Source organism: Chiloscyllium plagiosum, unplaced genomic scaffold, assembly GCF_037043375.1.
Source record: "Chiloscyllium plagiosum isolate Xiang-an unplaced genomic scaffold, Cpla_swu_hap1 HiC_scaffold_18, whole genome shotgun sequence".
Taxonomy (NCBI): domain Eukaryota; kingdom Metazoa; phylum Chordata; class Chondrichthyes; order Orectolobiformes; family Hemiscylliidae; genus Chiloscyllium; species Chiloscyllium plagiosum.
The window spans coordinates 30806177-30827315 of record NW_028270156.1 but is presented as its reverse complement, the minus strand read 5'-3'; the positions used below and the strand labels follow the sequence as shown (position 1 = coordinate 30827315).

The 21139-nt window shown below is 40.0% G+C and overlaps 1 protein-coding gene across 4 annotated transcripts in view; it reads right to left on the bottom strand.

The window, feature by feature from the left end:
* The window catches only part of LOC122557714 (liprin-beta-2-like), a 275346-nt gene that overhangs the window by 190284 nt on the left and 63923 nt on the right, over positions 1-21139 (bottom strand). Inside the window, exon 1 of one of the 4 annotated variants that reach the window (XM_087996378.1) lies at positions 16029-16048. The exons of the other annotated variants lie outside the window; for them this stretch is intronic. The gene's annotated coding sequence lies outside the window, so the exon portion shown is untranslated. Of the gene's footprint in view, positions 1-16028; positions 16049-21139 lie in introns of those variants that run through there. 4 annotated transcript variants of the gene reach the window in all.

Genomic DNA, 21139 nt, shown 5'->3' with positions numbered 1-21139 from the left:
AGTTGTCCATTTGGAAAGCTTTATACATTATCAATATAGTGTTGAGATCTGTGACTCATGGTCCTACATTTCTCAGATTGTTGCTTTCCAAGTAAACTCCTTCAGCACCACTTGACTTAGTTATCTGGTAACAGATGCTTCAAAGTCAGAGATTGTGTTCAAGATCCACGTTAGAGCTCGAGAACTAAAATCAAATCAAGGATGACAAGCCTATGCAGTGCTGTGAGTGTGCTGCTCTGTCAGAGGTGTTACACAATTAGATGAGATGTTAAACCAGATCTAGGTCTGTCTCATTGATCATATAATTCCCAAGAGCAGAGAATTCTTTTAGTGTCCTATCCAGCATTCAGACCTCAACTCTCCTGACAAAAATTTTCTCAGCTGAAGAGAACTGATAAAAACCAAAGCACACAGATTTACTGATGAATCCTTTTCCTTTGCAAACTGGGCAGAACATTTGCTAATTAACTTAACTGATTGTGTGCCAATAGTAAATCATTGGTTGCAAAGCACTTGGGAACATCTTGAGGACAGGAAAGACAATGAACATATTACTCACCAAGTGAAGTAACATCTGTATAGAGAAAAAGAGAACATTTCAGGTTGATGGCCTTTCTTCAGAACTGGAAGAATTTGAAGACTTCAATAGAATTAGAGTAAGGGACAGTTGCGACAGTGACAAAAGAAGAATAAAATGAAAAATGGGGGGAGATAGAATGTCGGAAGAGTTCATCTTCTGGGTCAAGGGGAATTTTGATGGGGTAGGAAAACAACAAAATAAAACAAAAGATGTGCCTTGAGTAGGACATCTACTTAAAGAAAAACTAGGAAAACGGAAATATGTAAACCATAGGAAACAAAAGGAGAATGAAAAGGTTGAATCCAAAAGTTGAGTTCTGAGCCCAGAAAGCTGCAAAATTCCTAATCAAAAGATGTGGTTTGAGTTCTCAAGCACCTGTTGACTTTCACTGGAACACGAGCAGGATTTGTATTACTCAGCATATGGTTTAATTGCTTCTGTGTTAAATATATTACCCAGTCTGCTCTGAAGCTTGTTTTAATAAAAAAGGCCATGTGACTCATTGAACGTGTTCCACTATTCATTAAGTTCACAGTGAATCTTCAACCTCAACTCCACTATCCCATCCTGCCCCTATATTCCTTAAATCCCTTTGTATCCAAAAGTCTTATCAATATCTCGGTCTTAAACATGCTCAAGGATGGAATATTGAATACTGAGGGGGATAATTTTGATGACTCGCATCTCAGTGAAATTCTCAACTCATTCTGAAATGATTTGGCCCTTACTCTGAAATACACCTATTCTGTGACCCATTCTAGATTTTCCAGCCATGGAAAATATTTTTTTGCCATCTATTGGCTGGTTCCCCAAGAGTTGTGCATGTCAGTTAGACCACCAATACACCATGGACCATCAGCTTTGTCTCATCAATCCTGCTTTCCTCTTTTTGGGAATCAGGTTAATGAATCTTCAATCTTTCTTGGGTAAAATCAAAAATGCTCAGTGTATCAGGCATGGCCTTACCAATGCACTGTATAATCCCGTATCTATTTAATCTTGTTCTTTAACCTAGTTATAGAGACTGCTCAAGAAAGCAGTGATCTATGTTTTACCAAATTAGCTGCTGTTATCATCTCGACTAAAACCAATGTGCCTGAGCACTAGCCAATGATACCTATAGGTGAGCATGTAAAAGGACCAGTTGGAGGTAAATTGTTCTGCTTGTAAAAGATCAAATGAACTGCTAATGTAGTCTCCAGCCCCACATAGAGATGGTCCAGTTGGATGAAGTAACAGAAGGCACCAGAGTGTTTAGGTGCTCTCTTTCAAATGAAAGATTCCTGGGAATTTCTCAAAACTGGGAGATACCACAAGCAGGTAAAAACCATCAAGACACTGCTGGATGTTTGGAGCTAGAAACTTCCAAACCACCAACAACCTGAAAAGATTAAAGATCTAGTTTACACCAATCCATGGTTAGCCATTACTCCTGGTAAGCCATTACTCCCATGCTCATTGTTTAAAATCGAGCGCGCCAATATGAGACATTCATTCTTGTTTCCAAATCCTAAGATAGGAAGAAAAGGGAGACTCCCTCTCAAGCCTCAAACTCTTCAAGAGTTTTTGTTCCTCTACTCCTGGACTCCTACAGAACCTCAATATTAATGTTCCCACCATTGGGGGCCATGCCTTCAGTTGCAAGGGTCTTGAAGGTCAGGAAATCCCTCCCTTAACCTCTCTGCCTTGTGACCTATTCTCTTTATTATGCCCCTTGAAATCTCTCGTTGGCGATTACAGACGTCAAAAAAATGTCAGGGTCAAATGCTGCTTTAGTAAAAGATTTTGTGAAACACCATGGAATATTTTAACCTACATTAAAAGATACCATAGAGTTGCAGATTGGTGTCCTAGTAAGGGAAAATATTCTGGTAAAATTCCTTTCTGACTTCTGTAAAATTTGATGGCGTGTGGGATCTTTATTCAAGACCAAGAGAATTCAGGCCAAGAGAGTTTGCGCAAAGAGAATACATAAACCACTCATCTCTTCACATCAATGACACAAAAAAAGTTGGATGCTAGAAAGCCTGTTGCCAAATGCAGGATTGATCAATACCACAGATGATCAACAGGAAACCCAAACATGTCATGTGGTAACCAGATGTTCTGATGGCAAAATGCAAAAATTCTTAACTGCTGATTGTAGTAAGAGCTAAATGGGTCAAGTGACCTCAGGATTTTTATGAGATTTGTCAATTAAGTACCAATTTTCCCAAACCAAAAAACATTCCTCTGCAAATAAAGTTACCTCACATATTCTGATTGTGTATGGTGAAAGACCACATTCTTATTCTGAAAGAACAGGGAAGGTAACTGATAACTTCTTCCTCAAATCTATGTGAACTAACGTCAATTGAAAGCACAGTGGTTTGCACAGAAGTACTTTGGGTTAAAATGTTTTCAGAATGCATCTAATAACACATCACATCATGGCATTTATTTATTGTACAACATGTCCAAGCAAATTGGGTAAAGGATATAGAGATCAGCCGTGCAGCACATTGTATTTGATGTACCATATACTGGCTAATACAGTTCTTTAAAAGATCAATAGAGTGAGATGAAGTAGGATGGGAAGAGACTTATGTGAAGCATAAATATCAGCATGGAACATTTGGGCTGAATGGCCTGTTTGGGCTGCATTTCTTTTCTCCTTTCAATTCCCAACTCAGAATTATACATCTTTTAAAACCACAATCCCCCAAATATCCACATCTTTTAAAAGATGTTCATCAACATGACGACAGACAGACAGACTTAAACTTGATGCTGTTAATCAAACATCAACTTTTTGAACCCTTCAGATCAAAACACAGATCTAAACCATTAAAAAGGAATGAGACCTGAAATTTCAAACAGCATGGAGCAATGTTCCATTTTGTTGAAAGGAAAAAAAAAGTTAGAGCAATTAAGAACATACACAGAACCAAAAGATGTGGTATGCTGAAATCTGTACACACAAAAAAAACACTAAGGTGTTTGTAGTCAGCAAGATGCAATCTATTAGTTATCCAGCAAATTGCAGGAAACAATATGAACAAAAAGGTTTCTCTAAATCTTTTCCAGGCAGATATAAATTTTTAGTATGCTGTTGATTAAACCCACTGGGTGAAATGGTGAAAGACAGAAACAGTCAAACTCACAGGCAAAGCATCATTTACTTGAGTCTGCCAATAGAACTGAACCAGAAAGCTAAAATATTGATAACAGCATCTTTTTCTATCATTCAAATGACAAAAAATAAAACTCAAAACACAACATGTCACTTTTTATTTTAGCAACTGTTGTTAGGTGCAGACAAGGAAAATACATTGCAATATGCCACAGTAAGAAGGTGCATTATCAGGCAAGGTGTTGGTTGAGGAAAGATGGCACCCTATATACCACGATGACTTTCTACTCTTCAAAATACAACAACTTTCATTTATTAACACTTTCACCCCGGCAGAAAGTCTGTTAAGGATTTAATGCAACTATTGCAGAATTTGAATCTTTGCCAATAACCGGGAAAGCAAAGTGGTAAACGGAGAGTCCAAGGCCTTGAAAAAGGTCTGCTGCCAGCTGACAGCCTATTACAGCTCATCACAACAGACATGGATTGATCCTTAAAATGAAAATACAAGCAAAACAAAAATGGTGAAGTATTCCCAAACCAAACTATTTTCTTTAAATTTGGCCTCCAGATGTCAGAGTTGAGCCTAAAGGTCAGACCGCTATTGCTGCCCAAGCATGGGGTAAAACTCTTAGACATTGTCTTCTCAAAGCTGTGAGAAGACAACCAGGATTTAGTGTAATTTTAGTGCCTTACTAGCTTGAATGCACTTTTTTCCCCCAAAAAATATTTCTGGTGAACTTTAATACTTCACATTTATTTGTAAGTGGTTCAAAATACCAAAAAAGTAGGCAAATATGAATGTTCGGCACCTTTTTCTAAATTCTTTTCCTATTTTAAAGAACGTTCCAAGAGCATAAATCAGACAAGGTGACAAGAAACTGGAGATGTTAGAGTAGGTATTAGAGATTTTAGTGACCAAAGGCTTGGTCAAAGCGGTCGATTGATTTTAAAGAAGCACCTTGACTGAGGAAAGAGTGCAAACCTTGGAAGGTTACAAACATATGGAGAACATAACCCACAGTGGTTTGAACAAGGGTGAGAATTTTAAACAAGAAACAAAATTGGGGATTGGAAGTCAGTGAACAGAGAGTACATGGAGGAAGGGAGTCAGGTGTACATTAGGATAGAGGCGTGGATCAGCTCAAGCCCACAGACAGAAGCAGCTGGTTGGCCTGGCAGGATTCCCAATATCAACTGCTGGTTATTGCAAAATGATCCATCCAGAATGCAACCAGGTTGACGCTATGCATTCGATTTAAAAAAAAAAAGGATAGCAGGACTGGTGTGGGTTTGATAGTGTTCATCTCAGTTGAAAAATGTGGTGCTGGAAAACACAGCAGGCCAGGCAGCATCCGAGGAGCAGGAGAATCGACGGTTCTGGCATAAGCCCTTCTTCAGGCTTCCCGAAGAAGGGCTTATGCCCGGAACATCAATTCTCCTGCTCCTCAGATGCTGCCTGGCCTGCTGTGTTTTCCAGCACCACATTTTTCAACTCTGGTCTCCAGCATCTGCAGTCCTCACTTTCTCTTAGTGTTCATCTCATCCATGTAATGGACCAACCTCAGAGCCTGTAGAGACTGGGCAAGACAGGAAGATGGGGAAAAAAAGATGATCTTGGAGACCACCTCAATTCTTTGCTTTCCAGGCAGACAGCCTCAAAAATTTTGTGAAGGCAAACTTAACTGCAGAGAGAAAGAGAAGGCAAAGCAAGAGGGAGGGAATTTATGGCTAGAGGATGTCCCAAGTACATTGCACAAATGAAGCTGAACTGAAGTGTAGTCACTGTTGGAATGCAGGGAAAGCAACGCCCAATTCGGGCACAGTACACAAACACCACCAAATACTGGAATGCAACATTGACTAAACAATTAGCTCAATGACATGGACTGAATGATTAATATTAGTTCAGACACCACCCATAGCAGTAGAGCTGTGCAATATTGATGTTTGAGGCAGCAGATGGGGGCGCAGATGAAGGTTTCATCCAGAAGATGGCACTACCAACAATGTAGAATTCACTCCATATTACACAGAAATGTTTGGTTATACTCATGTCCTGGTGTAGGTATCGAACCCAGAGGCAAACCTGCAGAACCACAGCTTGTTACTACATGACCCGACACTAACTCAAATGAAAAAATTTTTTTAAAAGCAGTATTAATTGAATCCTCTTCCAGAAAGCATGGTCTTCACGAAATTAACCCATTACCTTTTTAAACCCATGTCCCTTCACTCCCTTGGATATGCACAACCATAGCTCCAAGTATCTCAACTTATCCCAGACACCCTAACAGTAAGAAGTGGCACTATGGGTATTCATTTTCCACTTGGACAAACATCAAATTTTATTCTTCCCAGCCCTTGTCCAGGCCAAACTTGAATCAACTTTCAAGGACTCTAATGGTTTATCTTCGAGGAGAAAGTGAGGTCTGCAGATGCTGGAGATCAAAGTCGAAACTTTATTGCTGGATCAGCACAGCAGGTCAGGCAGCATCCAGGGAACAGGAGATTCGACGTTTCGGGCACAGGCCCCTCTTCAGGATTCCTGAAGAGGGGCCTGTGCCCGAAACGTCGAATCTCCTGTTCCCTGGATGCTGCCTGACCTGCTGTGCTGTTCCAGCAATAAAGTTTCGACTCTCATGGTTTATCACAAGACAAACATTTTTGGCATCCAACAATGGAGCTTTGGTCTGTACAGTTTGATGCGCATTCGAACCACGTAAAAATCTTTAAAAAGTGTAATTACTAACAGAAACCAAAGACAAATAGATTTGCTCTTCAATAGCATCCTTCATGGCCTCACTGTGCACAAAGTGCTTTAAAGCATTTTTGAAGCACATTATTGTTGTAATTTGGAAAAACACAGTAAAATTCTAACAGCAACAGTATAATAACGACAGAATAGTTTTGTGCTAAACATTGGGCAGCCTACCATGTTCTTGTTTGATCAAAAAAATCTTTTGGATGAGATGTTCATTCAAAGGCCAAAGAGACACCTACAATAGTTCAAAACTTGGGAACATTGTAAACTGCGAGAAAGCTAGTGTGAAACTTCAAAAAGGACTTGGACATGGCGTTGGATTGGCTGGATAGGTGGCAGATGACATTCAATGCAGAGAAGCATGAGGTGATACAAAGAACATGGAGATGCAACATAATATAAAGAACACTACAGTCCACTACTCTGAAGGGTGTACAGGAACAGAGAGACTTTATGTGCACAAGTCATTAAAGGTGACAGGCAAAAGTAGTGATAGTAGTAACAAAGACTTCATTAACAGGATCATATAGTTCACGAGGCAGGTAAGTTATGCTAAACGTGGATAGGACACTGGATTATTGTGTACACTTCTGGATGCCACACTTTCAGTTTTTATTGGGGAGACTGCACAATGATTCCAGGGGTGAGACAGTCATGAAAATCACGAGGATAAGTCAGGAATGTCTATCTTGGAGGAGAGAAGGCAAAAGAAGATCTGATCACAATTTCCAAAATAGAGGGGTCAGGGCAGAGAAGATCAGAAGAAATTACCCATTCTCTTTAGTGCATCAGAACCAGAAGAAGTCACAGATTTAAAAAAAGTGTTCTGCTAAAGAAGTAAATGAAAAAGGCAGAAAAGGTGGCGGGAAAAACTTGCTCACACAGCAAGTGGTTATGATCCAAGTGTGGAGGCAGGATCAATTAAGGCATCAAAGCTGGTATTAAATGATTATTTAAAATAAGAACAAATGTATAACACAACATGGAAAAGGCAGGAGACTGGCAACAAATCAAAATGCTCCAAGCAGGTGGAGATATGATGGACTGAATGGCCTCCTTCTGTACCATAACAGGTCTGCACACTATTATTCTGGAAGTCAATCTCTGTCTAGATTACAATGTCATCTAGGTTGTGATTTGAATTCCCAACTTTCTGATTCAGAGGCTAGTAGTGCTACCTATTGAGCCAAGAATGAAAATCCTTATAATGATTGGAATTATGACAATTTGTAATGCTGTGAATCCTCTAAATCACAGCCATGACCTTGTTATAGATTTGCCAGTTTATTAGTGATTACCAGGTAAAAGCAATTATGGGGTATGGTGGTGTTGTTTATAGTATTAGATGACAATGCTGAACCTGAACAAAACTTCAGAGACAATTTTAAAAAAAACTTGAATTCAGTTTGAGAAATCTGCAAATTGTGATTGGATGTCAGTAAAAGTCATTCTGAAACTGTTGGATTATTACAAAACCTCAAATGATTCACTGAGGCAGGAAACCGGTCACCTTTACCTGGTCTAGGCTCAGAATGGATCTGAAGTTGCATGAAGTGTTAACTCATTAACCCTCTGAAGTGGTCTCATCAGCCAAATCACTCTTATCAAACCAACTACCAGTACACAAGACAACATTACACTGCCAGCTTCAGAGAAACTACCAATGGGCGATAAATGCCACTCTTCTTGCTGATAGCATATCCCAAGAATGAAAGGAGTAAAGGGTAATGTTTCTTCATAAAAACACGTGTGCCCATAGTGTTGGGTGCATTAGTCAGGAATAACTGGAGGCTAGGGGAATAGGTCTGGGTGGGTCACTCTTCTGCCACACACAGGTGTGGACTCGTTGGGCCAAATGGCCTGTTTCCACACTGTAGAGAAGCTAATCTAAGATGACTGTGACCAGTCAGCCTGTTGACTCATCTTTCCTGCAATCCTTGAAACCAACTCCCTTTAGTGACTGGACAACTTTTGTCAGTTACACCCGGGTCTGGAAAACATTCCCCATATTAAGCTTTCCCAATTTTTTTTTTTAAATTGTAGAATGACTACAATCATTCCTGAGCTTTATTCACTTGCAAATGATGATTTAACTTGAAGTCATGCTCAGGACTAATTTCATTTTGTATATTTAGAAGTTGGCAATCTCTAACACTACCTCATTACAGTCCCTGATTAGAAAGATCGATTTTGAGGCCCCAGTGCCAAGCGTAAGCTGAGACAATATTGTTCACCATTACCAACTTACATAAAACAGCTTTAAACAAGCAAAATATCCCAACGCATGTCACAGAAACATTATTGAACCAAATTTGATACTGAACCATGTGAGATGATTTTTTCAGACAGGTGACATTCAGAAGTAGATTTCAAGCAGTTTTGTTTTGGAAAAGGAAGGGATAGAGAAGTGGAAACATTTAGGGAGGAAACTCCAGAGCTTACAGCCCAGGCAGCTGAAGGCTAAGGTTTGGAAGCAAAGAGCTGAATAGGGATTCGAATTTTAAAATTGAGGCAATTCCTGACTAATAGCCAATGCTGGCGAGCAAGCATCAGGGTAATGGGTTTGGTGAGAGTTAGGCAGAGTTCTGGTATATATGAAAGAATAAAATATGTGAAGCTAGTCAAGACAGCACTGGGAACAGGCAAATGGTAATGTAACCTTATAGTTTTAATAGCAGCTGAGTTGAGACTGGACTTTTAATGCTTAGTTGAATATTAATGGATGTAGGATTGGAGCACAGGTGCCTGTAACTTAAATCACAGCAGGCAAACTCTAGAATGGTTCAAACAATCCAACTGGAATTGTAACTGTCCTTCCCCAGTGAAACCGGTGTGTATTAACTGATGGCCTCTGGATGAGACAGTTTTTATTTTAATAAAGATTTCTGGGAGATAAATCTTTAATAGTAACTGAGTAAGTATGAATTTACTCATTGGGGAACAAGGTTCAGGATGTTAGGAACAGAAGAATAATCTTGAAGAATTTAACTGTTTCAGTACAACACTGTCAGGTTGGTCTATTTTTATTCATTCTTGTGTTTGGTACCTTGGTATGTCTTAGGGAATATCGACCTGGACCAAATGATCCAATCCGTGCGCTGAGACATGATCCCATAACTTCCTGACATGAAGACACCAAGTTAAGGTTGATACAAACAGGAAACTAGATTAGTTCAAACACTCAGCTATGAGTAAGATAGGGGATCACTTCCTTAAAAATGCCTAGTTCTAACATTAAGAGTCAACTTTTTGCCTAAGACAGTTTCTTCAAAATTCATCAAAAAATATGGTATGTGGTGACAATATGACTAGGTGCCATTGATTTGTAAAGGATTTACTGCCTCCAATGCATTATAAAAGAAGTTCTCCAGATATCTATACCTCCCCATCAGCCAGTGATTTGGAGCCAGGATGTGACTTACAAGAGGACTCATGTCTGTTTTTCAATAAAGAGTCTTTTTAAACAGCAGACCACAGTAAACAGCCTACAGAACTAGAGCACACAGCCCAGAGTTTTTTTTTAAAAATGGCATGTTATAGTAAACAAGCTTAACATAATTTAATCTAAACATAGATTATTTAAAATGTGATCTTCAAACTATAGCAAACCGGGTATGTGACTGGAGAAGGCTAATCATATCACATATTAAAATAAATAACTTATCCAGCAAAGATACGTTGAGCAGAGAAAAAGTCACAAAATGCAAGTTGTGGATAAAATCAATTCTAAACACTTACACTAATAAGGTCTTCAAACATGATTAACAGGAAATTAGCCAAATCGTCATTCTGGCTAGGAATGGAGTGATCACAATTTAGAAAGAAAGCCCTGCATCTGCATAGCACCTTTAACAACCTCAGTGAACAATGGGCTTTAGAGTTTCACTGTTATAATGCAGGAATCATGGAATAATTCAGAATACCCCAGATAAACTGGAGCTCATTACTGGGAACTTCTATACATTGGCCGTGGTGCAAAGCTGAAGGTATTACAGGAAGTGTGACGTGAGATTTTGAAACATGCAACACATATGTAAGTGCACCACCTGAAAGTGTTAAACTCATGGAGGCATTCAGGCTCCCACATGTGTCACTCAATGAATTATAGAAGGCCTCCTCCCTCCTGGTTGATTGTTCTGATGTTAGTTGCTTAATCCTACATTACTGTCATGCAATTATCTGAAGCCAACTCCCAACACAATGTCTTTTACTCACAGAACAGGTTTTAACACCAGGACTCCAATCATGGGAAGATAAAATATTAACCTAAACTGTTATTTCAAGATGTAAATCAGATCCATATCAGCTCAAAAATGCCCCAAAGTGCTAGGAGGGAGGAAAGAAAAGAACAAACTTGGAGACCAATACTAATCTTTTGTAATTTAAAAAGGACATCCCAACAGGCTTTTCTGTCAATTTAGCAATTTCAAAGTTTAGTCAACATTGCAATATAGGAAACACAACAGCCATGTTGTGCATATGATGGAGGTCCCAGTGTTGGACAGGGCTGAACAAATTTAAACATCACAACATCAATTTATAGTCCAACAGGTTTATTTGAAAGCACAAGCTTTCAGACCACTGCTTCTTTGCCAGGTAGCTAGTGGGGCAAGATTACAGGACACAGAAGTTTGATCTTCTACTAAAGTGTCATATACACAATGCAATGTATTGAACAAACCATTCCCTCTGCGACTCTTGTTAGGTCCACCCCTGGGTCCACACAGGATCAATGTGGATTTTACCAGTTTCCTCATTTCCCCTCCCACCTTATCCCAGATCCAACCTTCCAACTCGACACTGCCCTCTTGACCTACCAATCTTCCTTCCCATCTATTTGCTCCACCCTCCTGACTTATGACCTTCACCCTCACCTTCATCCACTCAGCTACCCTACCCAGCCCTACCCCCTCCTATTTATCACGCAGCAACACACACCCATCCTCCCCAGCTCACAAGCCTCATTCCTGGAGGGTTTATGCTCAATACATGAATTCTCTTGCTCCGCAGATACTGCCTGATCAGCTGTGCTTTTCTAGCACCACACTCGTGACACCAAAACCTAGATTGTTGTTAAGTCTTTAATCACTTAGAATGGGTTGCAGGTTGATTCATTAACACGTAAATCCCAGAACTTCTTTCAAGTCACACTCCTGAGATAAGGTTTTTAAGAAAGTGATATCTCAGCTCAGACAATGCATTAAAGTTGGTCGGTCTGTATTTCAATACAGAGTCAGACTTGTTCTATTTCTGAAGTAGGAATTTGTAAAATGTCACATGGACTGACTGCACTCAACAATTGCCACACAGGGACGTTCCCTGTCAATGGGGAACATTTCAGCGCACAAGGGCATTCAGCCTCTGATCTCCGAGTGACCATCCTTCAAGGTGGACTTGGGGATACACATTAACACAGAGGCTGATAGCCAAGGTCAGTACCCATGAGAATGGCCTCAAAACAGGACCTTGGGTTCATGACACACTACAGGTGACCCCCAATACAACACACACATATACTGTCACACCTGCCCACACACCCCCTCCCTCACACACACATACATAAAAGTCCAACAGGTAAATTTACATTTGTAGATCCATTCTCTTTTGTTCAAAAAGCACACAATTTTTACGCAGTCAGTCCACATGACATTTTATAAATTCCTAGTTTGTAAACAGAACCAGTCTTACTCAAGCTTGGACAGACTCTAACCCCTCAACTTTAATGCATCATCTGAGCCGAGATGTTAAGGTTTTATTTAAAAAAAAAAACGTGTTATCTTGGAAATGTGACTTGAAAGAAGTTCTGGGATTTACATGTTAATGACTGGAAACCTGCATCTCCATTCTAAGTGATTAAAGACTTAAAAGCAATCTAGGTTTGTTCAATATATTGTATCAGCTGTATGACACTTTGATCTTATACTATAAATTCTGTAGATGTAGGTTTGTTTGCTGAGCTGGAAGGTTCATTTCCAGATGTTTCATCACCCTACTAGGTAACATCTTCAGTGAGCCTCAGGCAAAGCAGCATACATGATTCCTACTTTCTATTTAGAGGATTGGGTTTCTTTGGGTTGGCGATATCATTCCCTGTGGCAGTGTCATTCCCTGTTATTTTTCTCAGGGGGTGGTAGATGGGGTCTAGCTTGACCTGTTTTTTGGTAGAGTTCTGGTTGGAATGCCATGCTTCTAGGAATTCTCGTGCATGTCTCTGTTTGTCTTGCCCTAAGATGGATGTGTTGATCCAGTCGAAGTGGTGACCTTCCTTATCTGTATGTAAGGATACTAGTGAGAGAGACTCATGTCGTTTTGTGGCTAGTTGATGTTAATGTATCCTGGGGGCTAGTTTTCTGCCTGTTTGTCCAATGTAGGTCTTTGCTACAGTTCATGTATCGTATTTTGTAAATGACATTAGTTTTGCTGGTTGTCTGTATTAGTTCATTAGCTCCTGTTTTAGTGTGTTGGTGGGTTTGTGGGCTACCATAATGCCAAGGGGTCTGAATAGTCTGGCAGTCATTTCTGAGAGCTCTTTGATGTAGGGGAGAGTGGCTAGGGCTTCCGATAGTGTTTTGTCAGCTTGTTTTGTTTGTTGCTGAGAAATCAGCAGACTGTGTTCATTGGGTACCGTTCTTTTTGAATACACTGTATAGGTGATTTTCCTCTGCTCTGCGTAGTTTCTCTGTGCTGCAGTGTGTGTTGGCTCATTGAAATAATGTTCAGATGCAGCTTCATTTGTGGATGTTGGGATGATTGCTTCTGTAGTTCAATATTTGGTCTGTATGTGCTGTTTTCCTGTAGATGTTGTTTTGCAGTTGCCCATTGGCTGTTTGCTCTAGTGTGACATCTAGGAATGGCAGTTTGTTATTGTTTTCCTCCTCTTTAGTGAATTTTATGCCAGTAAAAGAAAAGGTATTATTGATGGTGTTGAAGGTTTCCTCTAATTTGTTTCGTTTAATGATGACAAAGGTATCATCCATGTAGCGGACCCAAAGCGTGGGTTAGATGTTTGGTAGAGCTGTTCGAGTGAGTCTCTGCATTACTGCCTTTGCTAAGAATCCTGATATCAGAGATCCATGGGTGTTCTGTTGGTTTGGCTGTAGGTTTTGTTGTAGGTCTGTAGGTCCAGTAGCTTGACGATACTGTCCTTGCTGATGAAGTTAGTGGTGTTTCTCAAAGACACATGAAGCTAGTGGTGTTTGGTGTAGGTGCCTTTGAGAAACACCACTAACTTCGTCAGCAAGGACAGTATCGTCAAGCTACTGGACCTATGACTTACCACCTACTTAACATTTTTTTTTGTTGAAGGTAGAGACAAACCAATGGAACACCCATGGGACACTCATTCAGTCAAGTATGAGCATTCCATGACATGCCCGAGTTGAGCATTATTGCTCATCATCAAATTCAATCATTTGTTTGTCCAAGATTCTGCTTGTATAAGACCTGACCTAAAGGATGATGCTTGGAGTGATAAGCACAATTTGTGCCACATAATTACCAGGAAGTAATGTCCAACAAGATCATGTCCAACAAGAGAGAATCCATCTTCCCTTGACATTCAAAAGCATTATCATTGGGAAGTCCTTAATTTTCATCCTACGGATTATTATTTACCAAAAACATAACTGGGCCGGATGTATCAATATCATGGCTACAACATCAGGGCAGAGGCTGGGATGTCTTTGGTGCACAAGACATAAGATTCACAAAAGGGTTACCACCAACTAGAAAATGCCAGTCAGCAATTTCATGGAATGGTCTCAGTTTGTTTGGATTAGCATCACTCCAACAGCACTCAAGTAGTTCAACACCCCTGCTTGATGGGCATATCTCAAACAGCACCTTAAAATGTTTGTGTTCTGGCAGTGGAAGCAATGCTCACCACCTTCCAGATGCATTGCAGCTCAAAGCATCTTTGACAACACCTTCCAAATCTATGACCACCACTCACCTTTAAAGAACAAGGCTAACTGATGAATGTGTCAATAGTTAGTTAATTCTTTTCATGATAAATGATAAATTACCATGGGCGGCACGGTGGCACAGTGGTTAGCACTGCTGCCTCACAGCGCCAGAGACCCGGGTTCAATTCCCGCCTCAGGCGACTGAATGTGTGGAGTTTGCACATTCTCCCCGTGTCTGCGTGGGTTTCCTCCGGGTGCTCCAGTTTCCTCCCACAGTCCAAAAATGTGCAGGTCAGGTGAATTGGCCATGCTAAATTGCCCGTAGTGTTAGGTGAAGGGGTAAATGTAGGAGAATGGGTCTGGGTGGGTTACGCTTCGGCGGGTCGGTGTGGACTTGTTGGGCCGAAGGGCCTGTTTCCACACTAAGTAATCGAATCTAATCTACCACTTAAGAAAAGGATTTCATAGCTGCTTTGTCAACAGTACTTTTCATACCACTGCTATATGAAAATCTTCTCCTGTGACAGCCAAGGATTGCACTGCAGTCAGTGACAGCAGTTTATGCGATGCCAGCAAATTTGGCACAAAACATTCAGGCATTTGAACCTGATCAATTTTACATTTAGCTTCTAACTCAGTCCACATTGCAGATATTTTTAAAAAAAATTAAAGCTAGATTCCTCTTCATTAGAAAATTTTCAAGGAGTTAGAATTGTCCTTTGCAAATATTAACAGATAGCTACAACTGCAGGCATCAGTAACTGGGAGGTAGAACTCTTGCTTCAGAATCAGAAGAGTGTGGTTTCATGTCTCATTACAGAGACCAGAGAACACCACCCGGGCTGATAACCCAGTGCAGTATTAGAGGATGTGCTGCAACATTAAATGTGCCATGTTTTAGACAAGTCGTTACACCAAGACCTGATCTGTCCACTTAGGTAGATGTAAAATATCGGATGTTCACTGTTCAAAGAAAAGCAGGGAGGAGTTTTCTCCGTGTACTGCCCAATATTTAACCCTCCAGATTACATTGCAAAAGCAGATGACCCTGCCATCATATTGCTGCTGTGGGAGCTTGGTGTGCGCAAAGTGATGATCGTGATTCCGTCAAAATTGAAGTGACTACACCTAAAAGTATTTCATTGACTATCAAAGCACCTCAGGACATTCCGAGGCTGTGAAAGACACTATAAAATTGCAAATCTTTCTGCTTGACCTGCATACTTAAAAAATGTTAAGAGCTAAACATCAGTGATATTTTAATGTCAAACTTTTATATGAGTGAACAGCACAGCAAGCTCTCAATTAAAGGATTGTTTAGTTCAGTATATTAATCTTCTGTGAACACCACAACAAACCTCAGTACCTCACACAGCTGTCTGCAAGTTGAGCATTAAACCATTCAAACAGCATTCCCCCCAGTCCAGAACCAAGGTCACCTCAAGCTCAATCATTGAGTTGCAGCGTACAGACTCAGCTTTCAGGTGTGCACACTAGCCAAGCACCTAACTATTGACAATGCATTTGCATAGGTAATAGGAGAGAATGGACCGGAGGCTAAACATCTGGAAGACAAGGTTTCTTCTACTAGCCAGCTCCCCCCACATAATATGAACCCTTATCAAGATCCACTGTGAACAAATGGACAATGTTTATAAATCCCCATACCTTGAGAGTCTCCTGCTAAAAAATGTGTTGCTGGAAAAGCGCAGGAAAGGTGCAGATGTGGGACCATGGAAGGAACATGCAAAAACCAGAGCAGCCTGCTTCCTCCACCCAACCGCTTCAGTAAACACCTCCTGTGGCAGGATTTGTGGATCCAGCACTGGGGTAGTCAGTCACCTCAGCGCGTGCGCGCACACACAAAAATGTTTCTTCATCCTAAATGAAGATGATCCCATTATATTTCAATCTGACAGCATTCCTAAACTATTGCCTAAAATACCTGGCAAACAAAAATTTAAATTTAGAAATTGCTTTTTAAAATAAGGCTCTTGACCCCTCCATCAATACTACATACATTTCAACACCAATTGCTTCAATTGCATACAAGAGTCAAAAGACATTAATTCTACAAAACCTAACTCACCTCCTTACCATTGCTGTCAAGGTCACTACAAACTGCAGCTACATTTAAAAGCAGAGTAAACTAGAAAGGCCACACCAAAAACCACAGAGTTAGTTCCCATGAGTTTGCATAAGAGCCATTCAGTGCTCAATGTGAACCTTTCATTGAAACCACATCTGCCTTCCAGCAAAGTGAAATCCAACCACCCACTCAGAGCCCAACCTCTCCCGAATTAAAGTGTTCTTATTACCCGCCGATTCTCTACATACAATGCAGCACTTGGCAGTTGTTGGTCTGAACAGTACGACAGTGCTTGGCTGTTCTTTCTCCCTAGCCATTGTACCAAGAGTGTTCTGTGTAGAACCCATTCATGCCCAAACTGTAGAAGCTCCACACTTGTAAGTGGATATCATGGGGCTGAAAATTAATCATGAAAGTGTTGTATATCAAATGCACAAAAGTACGCCACACACAGAAAGTGAGATCAGAAGTGGCTAAACAAAAGCAAGTCACTTGGGAGCACCTACCTGCACTCAAAAGGAAAGTTGACCCAGGGAACTGGATCTGTGCAGCCCTTCAGAATCTTATAGGTTACAACACCAAACAAAAGCATATTTTTTGCAAAGAAGCGTTACCATGCAGGAGATAGCCATTTAGCCTGTTATATTCACACTGGCTCTGAGGGAAGAATTCCTCTGGACCCACTCCTTGCCTTTTCCCCCCGAAACGTTCTTCCTTTTCCGGTGTCTTTCCAATTTACTTTTGAAAGCCACAGTTGTAACTGCCTTCACCGCTCTCTCAAATAGAGGATATCACTTGCAGTGTAGAATATTTTTCCTTCACTTGCAATTACTGCACATACCAGTTTCAAAAACTTTTTTGATCAATCTTTTTCTGTCAAATGTTTTGGGGTCAGCTTTTGTACAGGTAATATTTGGTGTGTGATTGTTACATTAATTTGGATCAATAAAAGGTGGTGCCATGGAATAACGCTAAAACTAACACTACTAAAACATTTATATTACTTCCTGAACACATTTTATTACATTGGTAACTATGTGTTAACCAACACAACATGCACACAATTCACATTGAAAATTACTGGTCACTGTCTGGATCACTAAACATTACATCTAAACATATTGCAATAGTTGCATATCATATGGATTTTCCTAATCTTCATCATTAGCAACTCGAGAATCATCATTCCACAACTAATCATCCTTGATATCATCAGTTTGAGCAAAACTGAAGACCAGCAGGAACAAATACCATTTCTGTGTTGGTTGATCTCAAATTATAGACAACAGGGGGACGCGATAGGATTTGACCATTCCAACAACTAGCAAACTTTTTTCTGGTGTGTAATCCTTCTGGTTTTAAATTCCACACTTCTTCGATTCATTGTCGCATATGTGCACGTTATCCCAGCAGGTTAAAAAACATTTCTCTGATGGTGATACTATTTTCCTTGGAAGGTTGATTTCGGTCACAAGAACAGGTGACAAGAACATGGAGATATACCAATAAATCATTATTTAATGTCAGCAGGCATCTGCGGATAATATCACATCTGAGTCCAAAGGTTGGTATGAGCCACACTCTCTACTTGAGCACAAAATCAAGGCTGACACACACTCAACATAATATTGTGGGAGTACTGAACTGTTAGAGGCACCATTTGCATGAGATAACATGTCCTGTAAGAGGGGCAAAGCCCTTAGCCAATATTTTGTGGAAGAATAGTGGAGTTCTCCCAAGCATCCTGATTAAATACGTAACCCTCAACCAATATCATTCAATTAAAGTTACCTGCTCATTTGTCACATGGTTCTTCATGGGAGTTTGCTATTCAAAGTTGACCACTGCATTTCCTACATTATAGCATACTTCAAAGTACTTCATCCTAATTGAAGACAACTCACAGATGTCCTGAGGTCACAAAAAGGTATTACAACAATGTATGCTATTTGCTGCTTCCTTGGTATTCCAGTTTGAATCAATCATTCTTCCCATGTCACAGCCTCTCACTCCAGATTCTCCCAAATGCACCTCACAGATCCAGTAGTACACCCACAGGAGGCTGTGAAAGGTGCTATACAAATCCAGGTTTTTCCTTTCTTTATTAAAGTCTGTTTGAAACAGTAATGTCACCATGACCCTGCATAAATTGGTTTGGGCTCAAAAGCCATTGGCAATTCTGCGCAACATAGAAAGATAAAATGTATGATACAAGGAATTTTTAAAACTATATACCAAAAACACAGCAAAGGACGGCTTCACCAATGGTCTGATTTATTGAAGGCCACAATGGCAAAACTAGCAACTTAAAATTATCTGCAGTAAGATTTCATTTGTGCAAAGACAATTTAAAGCCCACTTAATCGTGACCAATATTTGCAGGAACTAGGTAAAAGATATACCTTTACAACTGTTAGTGAAGAGGAGACATTATGCCATATTCAAGATATGGAATACTAACTGCTGTCGTTACTGTTGGCTTGGGATAGTGACAGGCTTGAAAAAGGATCAATCAATAAAACTTTCCATTCATTGCAAAAAAAAACATTACTCAATGCAGTCACTTTCAGTCTCCATCCCTGCCAATTTGTATCATGCAAATGAAGTCAATTTTTGCAGCTCATTAATAGTCATCCATTTATTTATTACAATGCAAAATCCTTGTCAGAAACAACTAACCTCTTGCTCTCAAGAGCTGCTCCAAAGCAGACATACAGTTTAAAAAAAACCCTTTGTCAGCTTGTAAAAAAAACCCACAGCAAGTTTTACTAATGCAGTCCATCAAAATGCAAAACAAAATTAAAGTACAATCAATTACCTTGTTTGAAGTGTGTATGGTTTTGCTCTCCATTCTAAAGGAGGAATTGCGAGGCTACATAGAGTGTAACAAAGATTTACTGGGCTGATGTCTGGCATGAAAGTGACAAATGAAAGGTTTGAAAGATTGGGGTGGTTTCCATCGGAAACCATATACCACTATCATATAACCCAGGCCAAGGCACCAATGCAGGGCTGAGAGAGTATATTGCACAGGGATGACACCTAGTGGCTAAGATATTAAATAGCTTACCCTCTCCAAAGGGAACAAGAGCCCGACTCAAAAGGCAATCTAGAAGAATTCCCTGAATAAGCACCTCCGAAAAACGAAACAAAACATCTCACCTGTTTTTCACTACAGTGCAACAGATACTGTTCTCAGAGCAACTCATTGGCTGTGAAGCACTTAGGTGAACATTGTGATGCAAAAGGTGCTATACAAATGCACATTGATCATGAAAGGAAGAAAATGTTTTTTAAAAAGACAGCATGTATTTTTTCACACAAATAAAGGACAAAGTAGGTCAATGGAGACGTAGATTGAAAAACCTAGCATTTAAGATATGGAGAGTTGGCACAGTGAATCATGAAAAGGGGTCATCAAATCAGTGCAATGTTGCCAGAGAAAAACACAATCCCCTTTGCATTAGGACTGGGTTTGTCGAGATATTTTATTTTCTTACATGTTCATTCATGGTATGTGGGCATTACTGACCAGGCCAACATTGTCTGCACAACAAAAAAGGTGGTGGGTGAGCTGCCTTCTTGAACTGAGCAATCATGTGGGGTATAGTTACACTTGCTGTGCTGTTAGAAAGGGAGTGCCAGCATTTTGAACCAGAGTTAATGAAGGGGCAATAAAATAGTTGCAAGTCAGGATAATGCATTACATGCATCTCAAACCTTGTCTTTCTGGGTTGGAAGGAGCTTTCAAAAGGAGTCTTAGATATTTGGTGCAGTTCATCTCAGATGGTTTGCACTGCTATCGCTGCACTATTGGAGCGAATGAATACTCAGATCATGGTTGGGATACCAACTAGGAGTTTGTTGAGTTTCTTACAAGATCACCACAAGACTTTATGTGGGCATTGGAGAGTCAAAATAGAGCAGCCATGGAATTCTGAGCATAAAACCTCCTCAACTCGAAGAGGATCCTCGACTGTCGCTTTGTGCTTGTTGAACAAAAGCTACAGTTCAATGCCAAGTATTAACATTAAATAACAAGGGAAACAGGGTTAGGCAGTAAACTCTTGAATATCTATCAACAGCAGTTGTTATTTAGATAAATAGAAACAATTAATGAGAAGGAAAGTTTGAGCCTGACTTTTAAAAGTAAATATTTATATAAGTTTTGGTAAACCTGGGGTAGTCTTGCATTTGAAACACTGTTTCCCATTGCCTCATTGGTCAGAGGCAGTGTGTGAACACTTTTACAAATCAGTGCCAAACCAAACACTGAGTTAAATGTGTGCAAGTCAGATAACGTTCACAATTAGTAAGTGGCTTGACACAAGGAATGATGCATCATATCAGAAAGTCTCTTCCTTTCTCTCCTCTTATTGGATTGCCCAGCTAATAGTGTTTGGTTCCACAAGATACAGAAATCACAGATTAAAAGCGAAAAAGGTCATCATTTCGAATTAAACTCGAGTCACTAAACTCACTAAAACATTGAGACTGGCCATCACAAATCACACAAGAGTTAGAGAGTGAAGGTGAGCGAAAGCCGTTTAACCCTTTTGTAAGATTACACGGCCTTTTTCCCCTTAATATTGAGCTTCTAGATTCTGGTATTGAAACAAACGTCAGACTACCTGTGAAGATACTGTAAATATCTTCACAGTAAAAATGCAAAAGCACTGGAAATATGCAG